This window comes from Denticeps clupeoides, unplaced genomic scaffold (assembly GCF_900700375.1).
Source record: "Denticeps clupeoides unplaced genomic scaffold, fDenClu1.1, whole genome shotgun sequence".
In the NCBI taxonomy this organism is placed as follows: domain Eukaryota; kingdom Metazoa; phylum Chordata; class Actinopteri; order Clupeiformes; family Denticipitidae; genus Denticeps; species Denticeps clupeoides.
The window spans coordinates 16669-31407 of record NW_021630000.1 but is presented as its reverse complement, the minus strand read 5'-3'; the positions used below and the strand labels follow the sequence as shown (position 1 = coordinate 31407).

At 43.7% G+C, this 14739-nt stretch overlaps 13 pseudogenes; all 13 read left to right on the top strand.

The window, feature by feature from the left end:
- The first annotated feature begins 134 nt into the window (after positions 1-134).
- On the top strand, positions 135-253 carry LOC114779875 (uncharacterized; annotated as a pseudogene).
- A 532-nt stretch (positions 254-785) lies between these two features.
- On the top strand, positions 786-904 carry LOC114779892 (uncharacterized; annotated as a pseudogene).
- Positions 905-1066: 162 nt separating this feature from the next.
- LOC114779900 (uncharacterized) lies at positions 1067-1185 on the top strand (annotated as a pseudogene).
- A 160-nt stretch (positions 1186-1345) lies between these two features.
- LOC114779874 (uncharacterized) lies at positions 1346-1464 on the top strand (annotated as a pseudogene).
- Positions 1465-1997: 533 nt separating this feature from the next.
- Positions 1998-2116, top strand: LOC114779891 (uncharacterized; annotated as a pseudogene).
- Positions 2117-2556: 440 nt separating this feature from the next.
- Positions 2557-2675, top strand: LOC114779873 (uncharacterized; annotated as a pseudogene).
- A 1478-nt stretch (positions 2676-4153) lies between these two features.
- LOC114779890 (uncharacterized) lies at positions 4154-4272 on the top strand (annotated as a pseudogene).
- Positions 4273-4435: 163 nt separating this feature from the next.
- On the top strand, positions 4436-4554 carry LOC114779899 (uncharacterized; annotated as a pseudogene).
- Positions 4555-4715: 161 nt separating this feature from the next.
- On the top strand, positions 4716-4834 carry LOC114779898 (uncharacterized; annotated as a pseudogene).
- Positions 4835-4994: 160 nt separating this feature from the next.
- LOC114779866 (uncharacterized) lies at positions 4995-5113 on the top strand (annotated as a pseudogene).
- A 161-nt stretch (positions 5114-5274) lies between these two features.
- Positions 5275-5393, top strand: LOC114779896 (uncharacterized; annotated as a pseudogene).
- Positions 5394-5555: 162 nt separating this feature from the next.
- On the top strand, positions 5556-5674 carry LOC114779872 (uncharacterized; annotated as a pseudogene).
- Positions 5675-6209: 535 nt separating this feature from the next.
- On the top strand, positions 6210-6328 carry LOC114779888 (uncharacterized; annotated as a pseudogene).
- The last annotated feature ends 8411 nt before the right edge of the window (positions 6329-14739 follow it).

Below are 14739 nucleotides of genomic sequence, written 5' to 3'. Positions count from 1 at the left end.
AAAGTATTTACATGGCTTTGTTAGCTTTTTTTGCCTTTTCTCCATCATAATTTGATAGTAAAGCGGGAGTTTTCACACTTTATAATGTTTTCAAAGTCCTTTTGTTTAAAGTCCAAGATTTTCAAGCAGAGTTTGCTTACGGACATGCCAGCTGAAGATTGCCCAATCTTGTCTGATCTCAGAAGCTAAGAAGGCTTGGGCCTGGTTAGTACTTGAATGGGAGACTACATGGGAATGCCAGGTGCTGTAAGCTTTAACTATTGTAAGACTTTTAAAATGAAAGTATTTACATCACTTTGTTAACTTTTTTAAAGTAAGTTAAGGGGTACTTTCTTTCTTTAGTATGTTTTCCCGCCTTTTTTTTTTTTTTTTTTTTTTTTAACTTCTCTTCAGGTTTCTTTGTCTGTGTGTGCTCTACAACGATCATTCACAGGCTTGGCTATGGAGTGGGGTGGAGCTGAATCGATTAGGTGGGGTTTTCCAGCCCTCGGCCTTCAGGTGCTACGCACCCTGATGTCAATTTAATATCTGATATTTCATATTAAGCGGATTTTTATAACAGGGAGTCGGCAATAGGGCCTGCTCCATCCGCTTTATTCATCGACCCAGTATTGCATTGCCTCTAGAAGGTGTGCACTTTATTTGTTGTTTTGCAAATAAAAGCTTACCACTCCAACTTTTATGCCTTTTCTCCATCATAATTTGACAGTAAAGCGGGAGTTTTCACTCTTTGATATGTGTTCAAGCCCCTTTGGTTTAAAGTTCAAGATTTTCAAGCAGAGTTTGTGTACGGACAAACCAGCTGAAGAATGCCCAATCTTGTCTGATCTCAGAAGCTAAGAAGGCTTGGGCCTGGTTAGTACTTGGATGGGGGACTACATGGGAATACCAGGTGCTGTAAGCTTTAACTATTGAAAAACTTTTAAAATGAAAGTATTTACATGGCTTTGTTAGCTTTTTTTGCCTTTTTTTCCATCATAATTTGATAGTAAAGCGGGAGTTTTCGCACTTTATAATGTTTTCAAAGCCCTTTTGGTTTAAAGTTCAAGATTTTCAAGCAGAGTTTGTGTACGGACAAACCAGCTGAAGAATGCCCAATCTTGTCTGATCTCAGAAGCTAAGAAGGCTTGGGCCTGGTTAGTACTTGGATGGGAGACTACATGGGAATGCCAGGTGCTGTAAGCTTTAACTATTGAAAAACTTTTAAAATGAAAGTATTTACATGGCTTTGTTAGCTTTTTTTGCCTTTTCTCCATCATAATTTGATAGTAAAGCGGGAGTTTTCGCACTTTATAATGTTTTCAAAGTCCTTTTGTTTAAAGTCCAAGATTTTCAAGCAGAGTTTGCTTACGGACATGCCAGCTGAAGATTGCCCAATCTTGTCTGATCTCAGAAGCTAAGAAGGCTTGGGCCTGGTTAGTACTTGAATGGGAGACTACATGGGAATGCCAGGTGCTGTAAGCTTTAACTATTGTAAGACTTTTAAAATGAAAGTATTTACATCACTTTGTTAACTTTTTTAAAGTAAGTTAAGGGGTACTTTCTTTCTTTAGTATGTTTTCCCGCCTTTTTTCTTTTTTTTTTTTTTTTTTAACTTCTCTTCAGGTTTCTTTGTCTGTGTGTGCTCTACAACGATCATTCACAGGCTTGGCTATGGAGTGGGGTGGAGCTGAATCGATTAGGTGGGGTTTTCCAGCCCTCGGCCTTCAGGTGCTACGCACCCTGATGTCAATTTAATATCTGATATTTCATATTAAGCGGATTTTTATAACAGGGAGTCGGCAATAGGGCCTGCTCCATCCGCTTTATTCATCGACCCAGTATTGCATTGCCTCTAGAAGGTGTGCACTTTATTTGTTGTTTTGCAAATAAAAGCTTACCACTCCAACTTTTATGCCTTTTCTCCATCATAATTTGACAGTAAAGCGGGAGTTTTCACTCTTTGATATGTGTTCAAGCCCCTTTGGTTTAAAGTTCAAGATTTTCAAGCAGAGTTTGTGTACGGACAAACCAGCTGAAGAATGCCCAATCTTGTCTGATCTCAGAAGCTAAGAAGGCTTGGGCCTGGTTAGTACTTGGATGGGGGACTACATGGGAATACCAGGTGCTGTAAGCTTTAACTATTGAAAAACTTTTAAAATGAAAGTATTTACATGGCTTTGTTAGCTTTTTTTGCCTTTTTTTCCATCATAATTTGATAGTAAAGCGGGAGTTTTCGCACTTTATAATGTTTTCAAAGCCCTTTTGGTTTAAAGTTCAAGATTTTCAAGCAGAGTTTGTGTACGGACAAACCAGCTGAAGAATGCCCAATCTTGTCTGATCTCAGAAGCTAAGAAGGCTTGGCCTGGTTAGTACTTGGATGGGAGACTACATGGGAATGCCAGGTGCTGTAAGCTTTAACTATTGAAAAACTTTTAAAATGAAAGTATTTACATGGCTTTGTTAGCTTTTTTTGCCTTTTCTCCATCATAATTTGATAGTAAAGCGGGAGTTTTCGCACTTTATAATGTTTTCAAAGTCCTTTTGTTTAAAGTCCAAGATTTTCAAGCAGAGTTTGCTTACGGACATGCCAGCTGAAGATTGCCCAATCTTGTCTGATCTCAGAAGCTAAGAAGGCTTGGGCCTGGTTAGTACTTGAATGGGAGACTACATGGGAATGCCAGGTGCTGTAAGCTTTAACTATTGTAAGACTTTTAAAATGAAAGTATTTACATCACTTTGTTAACTTTTTTAAAGTAAGTTAAGGGGTACTTTCTTTCTTTAGTATGTTTTCCCGCCTTTTTTCTTTTTTTTTTTTTTTTTTTTTTTTTAACTTCTCTTCAGGTTTCTTTGTCTGTGTGTGCTCTACAACGATCATTCACAGGCTTGGCTATGGAGTGGGGTGGAGCTGAATCGATTAGGTGGGGTTTTCCAGCCCTCGGCCTTCAGGTGCTACGCACCCTGATGTCAATTTAATATCTGATATTTCATATTAAGCGGATTTTTATAACAGGGAGTCGGCAATAGGGCCTGCTCCATCCGCTTTATTCATCGACCCAGTATTGCATTGCCTCTAGAAGGTGTGCACTTTATTTGTTGTTTTGCAAATAAAAGCTTACCACTCCAACTTTTATGCCTTTTCTCCATCATAATTTGACAGTAAAGCGGGAGTTTTCACTCTTTGATATGTGTTCAAGCCCCTTTGGTTTAAAGTTCAAGATTTTCAAGCAGAGTTTGTGTACGGACAAACCAGCTGAAGAATGCCCAATCTTGTCTGATCTCAGAAGCTAAGAAGGCTTGGGCCTGGTTAGTACTTGGATGGGGAGACTACATGGGAATACCAGGTGCTGTAAGCTTTAACTATTGAAAAACTTTTAAAATGAAAGTATTTACATGGCTTTGTTAGCTTTTTTTGCCTTTTTTTCCATCATAATTTGATAGTAAAGCGGGAGTTTTCGCACTTTATAATGTTTTCAAAGCCCTTTTGGTTTAAAGTTCAAGATTTTCAAGCAGAGTTTGTGTACGGACAAACCAGCTGAAGAATGCCCAATCTTGTCTGATCTCAGAAGCTAAGAAGGCTTGGGCCTGGTTAGTACTTGAATGGGAGACTACATGGGAATGCCAGGTGCTGTAAGCTTTAACTATTGTAAGACTTTTAAAATGAAAGTATTTACATCACTTTGTTAACTTTTTTAAAGTAAGTTAAGGGGTACTTTCTTTCTTTAGTATGTTTTCCCGCCTTTTTTCTTTTTTTTTTTTTTTTTTTTTTAACTTCTCTTCAGGTTTCTTTGTCTGTGTGTGCTCTACAACGATCATTCACAGGCTTGGCTATGGAGTGGGGTGGAGCTGAATCGATTAGGTGGGGTTTTCCAGCCCTCGGCCTTCAGGTGCTACGCACCCTGATGTCAATTTAATATCTGATATTTCATATTAAGCGGATTTTTATAACAGGGAGTCGGCAATAGGGCCTGCTCCATCCGCTTTATTCATCGACCCAGTATTGCATTGCCTCTAGAAGGTGTGCACTTTATTTGTTGTTTTGCAAATAAAAGCTTACCACTCCAACTTTTATGCCTTTTCTCCATCATAATTTGACAGTAAAGCGGGAGTTTTCACTCTTTGATATGTGTTCAAGCCCCTTTGGTTTAAAGTTCAAGATTTTCAAGCAGAGTTTGTGTACGGACAAACCAGCTGAAGAATGCCCAATCTTGTCTGATCTCAGAAGCTAAGAAGGCTTGGGCCTGGTTAGTACTTGGATGGGGGACTACATGGGAATACCAGGTGCTGTAAGCTTTAACTATTGAAAAACTTTTAAAATGAAAGTATTTACATGGCTTTGTTAGCTTTTTTTGCCTTTTTTTTCCATCATAATTTGATAGTAAAGCGGGAGTTTTCGCACTTTATAATGTTTTCAAAGCCCTTTTGGTTTAAAGTTCAAGATTTTCAAGCAGAGTTTGTGTACGGACAAACCAGCTGAAGAATGCCCAATCTTGTCTGATCTCAGAAGCTAAGAAGGCTTGGGCCTGGTTAGTACTTGGATGGGAGACTACATGGGAATGCCAGGTGCTGTAAGCTTTAACTATTGAAAAACTTTTAAAATGAAAGTATTTACATGGCTTTGTTAGCTTTTTTTGCCTTTTCTCCATCATAATTTGATAGTAAAGCGGGAGTTTTCGCACTTTATAATGTTTTCAAAGCCCTTTTGGTTTAAAGTTCAAGATTTTCAAGCAGAGTTTGTGTACGGACAAACCAGCTGAAGAATGCCCAATCTTGTCTGATCTCAGAAGCTAAGAAGGCTTGGGCCTGGTTAGTACTTGGATGGGAGACTACATGGGAATGCCAGGTGCTGTAAGCTTTAACTATTGAAAAACTTTTAAAATGAAAGTATTTACATGGCTTTGTTAGCTTTTTTTGCCTTTTCTCCATCATAATTTGATAGTAAAGCGGGAGTTTTCGCACTTTATAATGTTTTCAAAGTCCTTTTGTTTAAAGTCCAAGATTTTCAAGCAGAGTTTGCTTACGGACATGCCAGCTGAAGATTGCCCAATCTTGTCTGATCTCAGAAGCTAAGAAGGCTTGGGCCTGGTTAGTACTTGGATGGGAGACTACATGGGAATGCCAGGTGCTGTAAGCTTTAACTATTGAAAAACTGTTAAAATGAAAGTATTTACATGGCTTTGTTAGCTTTTTTTGCCTTTTCTCCATCATAATTTGATAGTAAAGCGGGAGTTTTCGCACTTTATAATGTTTTCAAAGCCCTTTTGGTTTAAAGTTCAAGATTTTCAAGCAGAGTTTGTGTACGGACAAACCAGCTGAAGAATGCCCAATCTTGTCTGATCTCAGAAGCTAAGAAGGCTTGGGCCTGGTTAGTACTTGGATGGGAGACTACATGGGAATGCCAGGTGCTGTAAGCTTTAACTATTGAAAAACTTTTAAAATGAAAGTATTTACATGGCTTTGTTAGCTTTTTTTGCCTTTTTTTCCATCATAATTTGATAGTAAAGCGGGAGTTTTTCGCACTTTATAATGTTTTCAAAGTCCTTTTGTTTAAAGTCCAAGATTTTCAAGCAGAGTTTGCTTACGGACATGCCAGCTGAAGATTGCCCAATCTTGTCTGATCTCAGAAGCTAAGAAGGCTTGGGCCTGGTTAGTACTTGAATGGGAGACTACATGGGAATGCCAGGTGCTGTAAGCTTTAACTATTGTAAGACTTTTAAAATGAAAGTATTTACATCACTTTGTTAACTTTTTTAAAGTAAGTTAAGGGGTACTTTCTTTCTTTAGTATGTTTTCCCGCCTTTTTTCTTTTTTTTTTTTTTTTTTTTAACTTCTCTTCAGGTTTCTTTGTCTGTGTGTGCTCTACAACGATCATTCACAGGCTTGGCTATGGAGTGGGGTGGAGCTGAATCGATTAGGTGGGGTTTTCCAGCCCTCGGCCTTCAGGTGCTACGCACCCTGATGTCAATTTAATATCTGATATTTCATATTAAGCGGATTTTTATAACAGGGAGTCGGCAATAGGGCCTGCTCCATCCGCTTTATTCATCGACCCAGTATTGCATTGCCTCTAGAAGGTGTGCACTTTATTTGTTGTTTTGCAAATAAAAGCTTACCACTCCAACTTTTATGCCTTTTCTCCATCATAATTTGACAGTAAAGCGGGAGTTTTCACTCTTTGATATGTGTTCAAGCCCCTTTGGTTTAAAGTTCAAGATTTTCAAGCAGAGTTTGTGTACGGACAAACCAGCTGAAGAATGCCCAATCTTGTCTGATCTCAGAAGCTAAGAAGGCTTGGGCCTGGTTAGTACTTGGATGGGAGACTACATGGGAATACCAGGTGCTGTAAGCTTTAACTATTGAAAAACTTTTAAAATGAAAGTATTTACATGGCTTTGTTAGCTTTTTTTGCCTTTTTTTCCATCATAATTTGATAGTAAAGCGGGAGTTTTCGCACTTTATAATGTTTTCAAAGCCCTTTTGGTTTAAAGTTCAAGATTTTCAAGCAGAGTTTGTGTACGGACAAACCAGCTGAAGAATGCCCAATCTTGTCTGATCTCAGAAGCTAAGAAGGCTTGGGCCTGGTTAGTACTTGAATGGGAGACTACATGGGAATGCCAGGTGCTGTAAGCTTTAACTATTGTAAGACTTTTAAAATGAAAGTATTTACATCACTTTGTTAACTTTTTTAAAGTAAGTTAAGGGGTACTTTCTTTCTTTAGTATGTTTTCCCGCCTTTTTTTTTTTTTTTTTTTTTTTTTAACTTCTCTTCAGGTTTCTTTGTCTGTGTGTGCTCTACAACGATCATTCACAGGCTTGGCTATGGAGTGGGGTGGAGCTGAATCGATTAGGTGGGGTTTTCCAGCCCTCGGCCTTCAGGTGCTACGCACTGTAGCGTCTGCGTAGGATCACAGATGGTTGATCTTCAAAGAACCTTTTAACCTTTGACATTTACATACCAATTACAACCCTGGACCCTCACTCTGATCGCCCCGTCTTCCCCCACTGTCACAAATGTAGCGTCTGCGTAGGATCATAGATGGTTGATCTTCAAAGAACCTTTTAACCTTTGACATTTACATACAAATTACAACCTGGACCCTCAGCCTGATTGTCCCGTCTGCCCCCACTGTCACCAAGACGATGCGAAGCAGACGGGGTCTGCAAACTGCTCATCGGGGCTCCAAGCTTCAAAGCATTCCAAAGACCTCCTGTCTGGCCCCACCTTCACAATACACAATCACGCACACACTTAAAACATATTGTCTGTATCTTGTGCTAGGAATATGTGATTATAAGTGGATCCCGTATATGCACGCGTTGTGTGTACGTTCCCTTGTATGAATTATACTAGTTACAACTTTCTATTGTGCATTAGGTAAACTTTAATTACCTATAATTAAGTGTATAAGTGTATCTCTACTTTCCTACCTCCTAAAGGTCCCTTTCTTGGTGTCAGAAGGAACTTCTCTTTACTACTGGAACAGTGATCCATACCATGTGATCACAAAATACATCATACAATTTCTATAAGGTAGAAATTGTAACTGCAACAAACTACAGTCTCTCTCTGGACCAGCCATAAACATTCCGGTCAGTCGTAAACCCAGACATAGGGAACTTCTCCCGCCAAAATGTCACACTTGTGATTGGCTATTCAGGCCACATGATGGGCGTGCCAGAAAACATTCAAAAAGGAGCGTCACACAGGCACGAATGCTCAGAACTTCTCTTCTTCCTTCCGAGACACCTTTTCTTTCAACACTTTGTTACTCTTTGGCAATATTTACCTTCAAGGAGAACCTCCAACGCCAGACCTACGGATCAAGGATCGTGACCCTACAGCATCAGGACTCTTTGCATGAAATAAGGACCAATGCAAGTAACTATGCACGTCTAAACCCCTTTTTAAGGTGAACATAAGAATTCTCTGACGATTCTCATTAGGCTGTGGTTAATTGATGTGTAATACTGCCATTCTCTTTTCATCACTTTCCTTTACCCTGTATGTATATGTTTGTCTAATTGTTGTATGTTAGCTATAGCCGTGTTTATTAAATTCTTTAAATTCACAATCGTTTGTTTCTGTGTGCTGCTCACATCTGGAGTCACTGAACGTTGACCTTTTAAGCTACATGCTAAGTTACTGCTAGCACGCAGAGTCAGGAAAGCTACCTTTCCTGGCCAAAGGGGGGGATAATCGTTCCCAGAATTGATAGATAATTAATTTATCTGCTCCGTGAACGGACAGATCAAGTAATTGTAACATTAATTCTGCTACAGCTTATCCCCAAATCTAGTCTAAATGTCTATTATTAATTATAACCAGTTATAATTAATTCTAGATATTTCCTCTTGAGCTAATTCGTTACATTTAATGGTGGAGAATGCGGGCACGTTCAAACTTATTTTGTGAGCAAACTCAGTAACAATCTTTTTGTGTTTTTATGCAAGCTTAAAGTGAGGCAAGACTCACTCTCGTGATTGGTTGGTTCAAGACCACCTCCATATGTGTATTTCAACAGCCATTGTCTGTTAAAGTACACAGCCATTAGTTCATAATATTAAAATTGTGCTGTAAAGACGAAGAAATCTCTTTGCTGTACATTTTAATATTATCAGATCGCCTGTTGGAACGAAGAAATCTTCCTTCATCGCGATAAAGATTGATTTGAGCGACGTTCCTCTTGTCATCTTTTTATAGGCCTTATCCGTAAATGAGAGCCCTAAATGCATATGTGTAGAAACAGCTAAGGAACCCTGTTTTTAATTGTTAGTGTGTAAGAGGCGGCGAAGAAATCCTGCCCACACATTGCTGTGCAACTAACTGCATTTGTGTAAAAACGGCGAAGAAATCCCGTTTTTAATTTTTTTAGTGTGTAACGGCAGCGAAGAAATCCTGCCACACACCCCTTTTGGTGCAGCTAAATTGCATTTGTTTTAAAGCAGCGAAGAATTCCTGTTTTTAATGGTTAATGTGTGAAAGGCAGCGAAGAAATCCTGCCACACCCTGTCTAACACTCCTAAATTCCAACTCCACCCCCTCTGTTCTAACCCTTGGGGCTCACCCACGCCACCTTGTGGCCGGTCTCAGTAGGTGGGTTTTCTTGGTTGGTTGGCCTAAGCCTGCCAGTTTATCTGAAAGGCTTAGTCTGACTCTTTGCCTCTTAACTTGATTCTTGTTATTACTGAGTCAAGCCTCTCTCTCTCCTGTTTGGATTTATTTAAATTTTAGTCTAAACAGTGTTTGAATTTAAATTTAGAATCGATTTCTATATTCTACACCTGTGTGTTTACTCATAGGTAGTGCTCCCCCTCAATCCTATACCTCTCCTCTGTGTTTGGCGTATTTGTTTGTTTGTCTTCACCTGGTTTCTGTTTGTTTACCAAACCTTTGAGAATCATCAGGGAAGGCTGAGTAATAGATTGACGACCCAAGCTGTCAAAGTCTTAAGACTGTCACGCGGTCAAATCTAAGTACTATAGGCACAGTCGCTAACACTGGTAGGACTTGCATTGGTTTTGTTTTGTGCTGCCCCCCCCCCCCTTTTTCTCTCTCTCTCTCACCCCTTTTTAAGCAAGCCAACATGTCTCGATCATCGAGCCCTGAGGCCCACTGGGATCGTCTAGAAGTCTGGCTGAATGCCCTGACAAGCAATCTTCTTCCTGAACCCACCGGGGACCTGCAGAACCTGAGCCAAGAGCAGATTGACGACAACCTGAGCATCTTGATGGCCCGTGATCCGACGCAGGACTACAGCCACAAGGAGCTGGCCAAGATCACCGCATCACTGGCTCACAACCTCCTCGGCCAGGCAAAGCTGAGTGAAGCAACAATCCACCACCAGGAACGACAGACTGCAGCACTAAAGCTTCAGGATGAGAGATCACAGAGGAATCTGACGCTCGTTCGAAGACAACTGGAGCAACTGGAGACTCAGGACAGGACAGCACACAAACAGCACCCAGAGCTACAGGAGGAATTGGAGAGACTCCAGAACGCCTTGACTGATCTCCGCGCGGACACAGCACACCGGGAAGAGCAGGAAAAGGACGCCAGAGAAGAGCTGAGGGAAGAACTCAACGAGGCTAAGACCCTCCTGATGAGAGCAGAGACTGAACTTAAAGAAAGAGAAGCCAGGGCCAGGGCCTGTGAGGGCCACCTGCAAACTGCCCGGGCCGAGGTCAGTACTCTGTCCCAACAAAGAGACTATTTGAAAGATGAACTTGACACAGTTCACAGAGAGCTCAAGCACTCATACAGACTGCACGATGACCCTAGAAGAGAGATGCACCCCGCAGAGTTTCCCCTAACCAGCAGCAAAAGGGAGGAGAGCCCAGTGCACAGGACATCACCTGCCAGCATCCCAAACCCCCCGCCAGCAGCAAGGGGGTGGGAACCCTCTCAAAGACTACATTCCAGTCATGGTGTGTCAACCAAGGAACTGGATAAGCTGGCGAGGAACATTCCCATTTTCACTCCTAACCCTGCAGGAGGCCATGATGTCCACTCATACCTCGATGATGTGGACTTCCACTTACAAACTGTCGCTAACGCTACCACACGCGACAGACTTTATCTGCTCAGAATCACTGCTAGCCGTGAGGTGCGCAGTTTCCTGGACCGACAGCCAGAGAGCGTCAAAATGGATCATCAGCAACTGCAGCAAGCGCTAATCAGGGAGTTCTCTGACCCAGAGTCAGAGCATGGACTGATCACTGCCATGGACCTTAAACAGGGCAGACAGGAAACCACGCAAGCCTACTACAACAGACTCCGACAGGCCTACTTCGGAGCACGCAACGAGCCAGGAATGGAGGACGATTTCAATTTCAGATCCCTGTTCCTCCGGAACCTGCACCCCACAGTAAGTCACCATCTGGGGGTTCTGGCATGCCCACGGACGATGTCCACCCAACAGCTGAGAGACTTGGCCCACAAGGCCTTCGCCAAACAAAGAGCTGTTTCGGAAAAGACAGCGAAAACCCACACCATCTATCCTGTCTCCACTCAGAGTGCAGAACTCACTCTAGAGGGCGCCGAGCAAAGCCACCATGACAACAGATGGTCACGAACCTTTCCAGCCAACAGGGAGCAGCGTGGACATGACGGGGCCCGACACAAACACCAAACTGGTCATTCCGGAAGATCCGGAGACAGGTCACAACTACCCCCCGACCCAAAGGATGAAGCCACATGGGAAGGAAAGAGACGACCCAGAAGGAGCCAATTTTCAGCAACACAAGCGTCAAGATCAGATTGGCAGCAGCCGAACCCCTCTCAACATGCTCCGGACCGGTCCAGACCTAAATCATCAGCAGAACCGAACCGGGAAACCACATCTGAATTAGCAGAGATTACGAGAGTTTTGAAGGAACTCTTCCAGAAAAAGCACCACAGGGAGGACAAAAAGGATGAGTCAGATCAGGCATGACTAAGCGTGCAGTCTGACCCTAACACCCAATCAAAGTCCCCTCAACATAATCCTCCCAACCAACTCAATAATAATCTTCTGTTGACCACAGAACGAGAGGTCCCACCACCAAGGGATGACATCACGCAACCACAGCAGATTACTACGGAACCATCAGAACCAGCCAACTCCCAGCATCACACCTCAAGCCAGGACCTTGATGTACCTGAGAGTGCTGTCTTGGTGGTCTGTCTGCCGGAAGAGTCACGTGAGACTGGTCCTGACTGCTTACCGATTACCACGCAAGCCCCAATACCAAGACTGTTGGGGAACCTAATTGAAAGGGGGGTGGCCAAGAAACTCTACCTGGCCATCACATTGGAGAGGGAGTTGAGGCTAGAAGCCCTGGTGGACACGGGAGCCGACCTGACTCTGATGTCAGCCCAGCTTTTTGACAGACTTCAGATTGCTGCCAAGAGACAGAATCGAACTCTTAGATATCAGAACTGTGCGCTGAATGTACAATCATACAGCCAAAATGATGTACAACTAGAACAACTTGCCCCAATCCACCTAACCATCGGCCCCATGAGCTTAGTGCACCCTGTGTACATTTCTCCATTTGACACATACCCTCTCCTTATCGGCAAAGACCTGCTAGACCGCTTTGAGCCCCTATTGGACCTCAAACAGCTAAAAATTTGGGCTCAAGTGCGAGAACCTCTGCCCCCTCAGTTACCAAGACCACACCAGACTGACTGCCAGGTCACAAAGGCCACAGAATGTCTCGCCACAGAGAGTCTCGCCACCAGCCGCGGGAACACATCGACCCGAGAGCAAGGTTCAAGGTCATTGCTATGTACTTTCCAGCTAACCAAAGACTCTGACTCCCACGGCCCTCAGGTTATGGGGGCCTTACAGCTGAATGATGTCACAACAACAGACTCTGTGCTTGCACTGTGGGCAGACAACTCAGCAATCAGCTCCTCACTGTTCAATGCTCTCATACAGCAAACAGGGAACGTCCCTACTGCCAGCAAACGTACCCGCTTCCCTCTGAATCCCTGCCTGTCAACTATGGTAACCGCCAAGTGCATCTGTGCTCTGAACCTGAAGTGGAATGACAGATGTTTGACGCATTACTTCCTGGTCCTCCCAGACATATCACATGACGTGTACATTGGAGCGGACATTTTGATTCGCCTCAGGGCTCATGTGGACATGATCAATGACGTGGTATGGGCTCCAACAACCTCACAGGCCCCCACTGTTCCCGTCAAACTTAAAAACCTCCAGTCAGGTCAAACCATCCCTGAGGCCTGCACAATGGTCAGTGAAGAAGAAACTGTAATACCAGCCTACACCAAAGGGGTCACTGTTCGACTCAACCTGCGATCTGGTCAGACCTGCAGCCACACATTGGGCTTCTTCCAACCCTCGCCTGAGTGTGGGGAACTGGGCCTCACTCTAGAAGCTACACCCCTTGTTGAAATAACATCCCGGGCAGTGTACATACTGTTCAATAACTGCACCGCAACGGATGCCAAAGTGCCTAAGGCCCACCGCCTGGGTTGGCTAGTGAGTTACGACTTTCATGACTTCGAACTGATCCTCCCAGTAATTGGACCCATCCCAGAGTCAATGATTCCGGAAGAAAGCTCGGGCAACTCAGTGTCAACAGCACCATTCAAGACCATCACCATAGCTTCAGTCATGCCAGTAGTCAAAGAGCAGGTGTGTAGAACGGAGCTGACAGAAGACCAACATCTTGCAGTGTATACAGTCTCTAACCACACTACCAACAAAATGACAGAAGAGCCATACCCAGGTTTTGAGACCCAAGTCCAGCAAATTCTGAAAGACGCCGATGCCATACAGGAGGAGGCAGACCGCCAAAAGCTCCGCCAAGTCCTGTACAAATACAAAGAATCATTTGCCAAGGACCCTTTAGACTGTGGCCTCACTAATCTTCACGTGATGCGCATACCAACACACCCGAAAGCTCCTCCCACTTTCGTCAAGCAATACAAGATACCCTTAGAATCGTACGAACCCGTACAAGAGATCATCGATTCTATGCTCGAAAAAGGCGTTATTCGGCCATGCAACAGCACCTATTCTGCCCCAATTTGGCCTGTCCTCAAACCAAATGGCAAGTGGCGACCAACCATCGACTACAGAAAACTGAACCAGCAGGTACCATTATCACGGTGGCCCATGACCCAGCTCGAACAGGAAATCCCAAGAATCAGAGGGGCCACCATCTTCTCCACGCTTGATGTGGCCTCAGGATTTTGGACTATACCGGTACATCCAGATGACCAACATAAGCTGGCTTTCACCTTCAGTAACCGGCAATACACCTTCACAAGGTGCCCATTCGGCTATGCCAACTCACCTGCCGAATTTAATATTTTTCTTAACAAGGCGTGTCCAGATGCAAGAGTGAGAGGGAACCTAATCTATGTTGATGATGTTCTCATGAAAAGCATGACCGTGGCCGATCACCTGAAAGAAATTGACCACGTGTTGCACCAACTGACTGCCGCTGGTGCCAAGATCGCCCTTCACAAGGGACAATGGGGAAAGTCTAAGGTTAACTATGTAGGTCTACTCATCGGACCACAAGGTATCGAGCCTCAATCCAGCCGCATTCAAGCCATCCAGACCATCAAGCCACCTGTCAATGTCTCAGAACTCAGAAGTTTTCTCGGCGTGTGCAACTATTCACGGCAATTTATCGAAAACTACTCAGACATTGCACGCCCTCTCACTACACTGTTGAAGAAGGACTGCCCATTTGCCTGGACAGAGGATCAGCAAGAAGCTATGGATGAACTGAAACGACACCTGTGCACTGCACCATGTCTGGCCTATCCTGATCCACAAAACGAGTTCTATTTGGACGCTGGATTCTCCAGCCACTGTCTCAGCGCCGGGTTATACCAACGACTGGACCAGGACAAAAGGGTGGTAGCATATGCCAGCAAGACTCTTCTTCCCCCAGAGTGTAAATACTCAGACTGTGAAAAAGCCCTGCTCTGCACTGTGTGGGCCCTACAAAGATTCTCTAACTACATTGGAGCACAGAAAGTTATAATAGAAACCTGCCACCAGCCGGTCACATTTCTCAACAGCCAGCGCATCAGAGACGGAGTGGTCACAAACGCACGCATAGCCACATGGTTAATGGCCCTCCAGGGGCGCAATGTGGAAGCACGATACGCCCAAAACCACAAGTCACCGCTGGGTGACGGCCTGGCAGCCTGCCAGAGTTGCTCCGATGACTCACAAACAGAGAACACAGAAGCAGAACGGACCCAAGTACAGCCGTCTACCTGCCACAGGT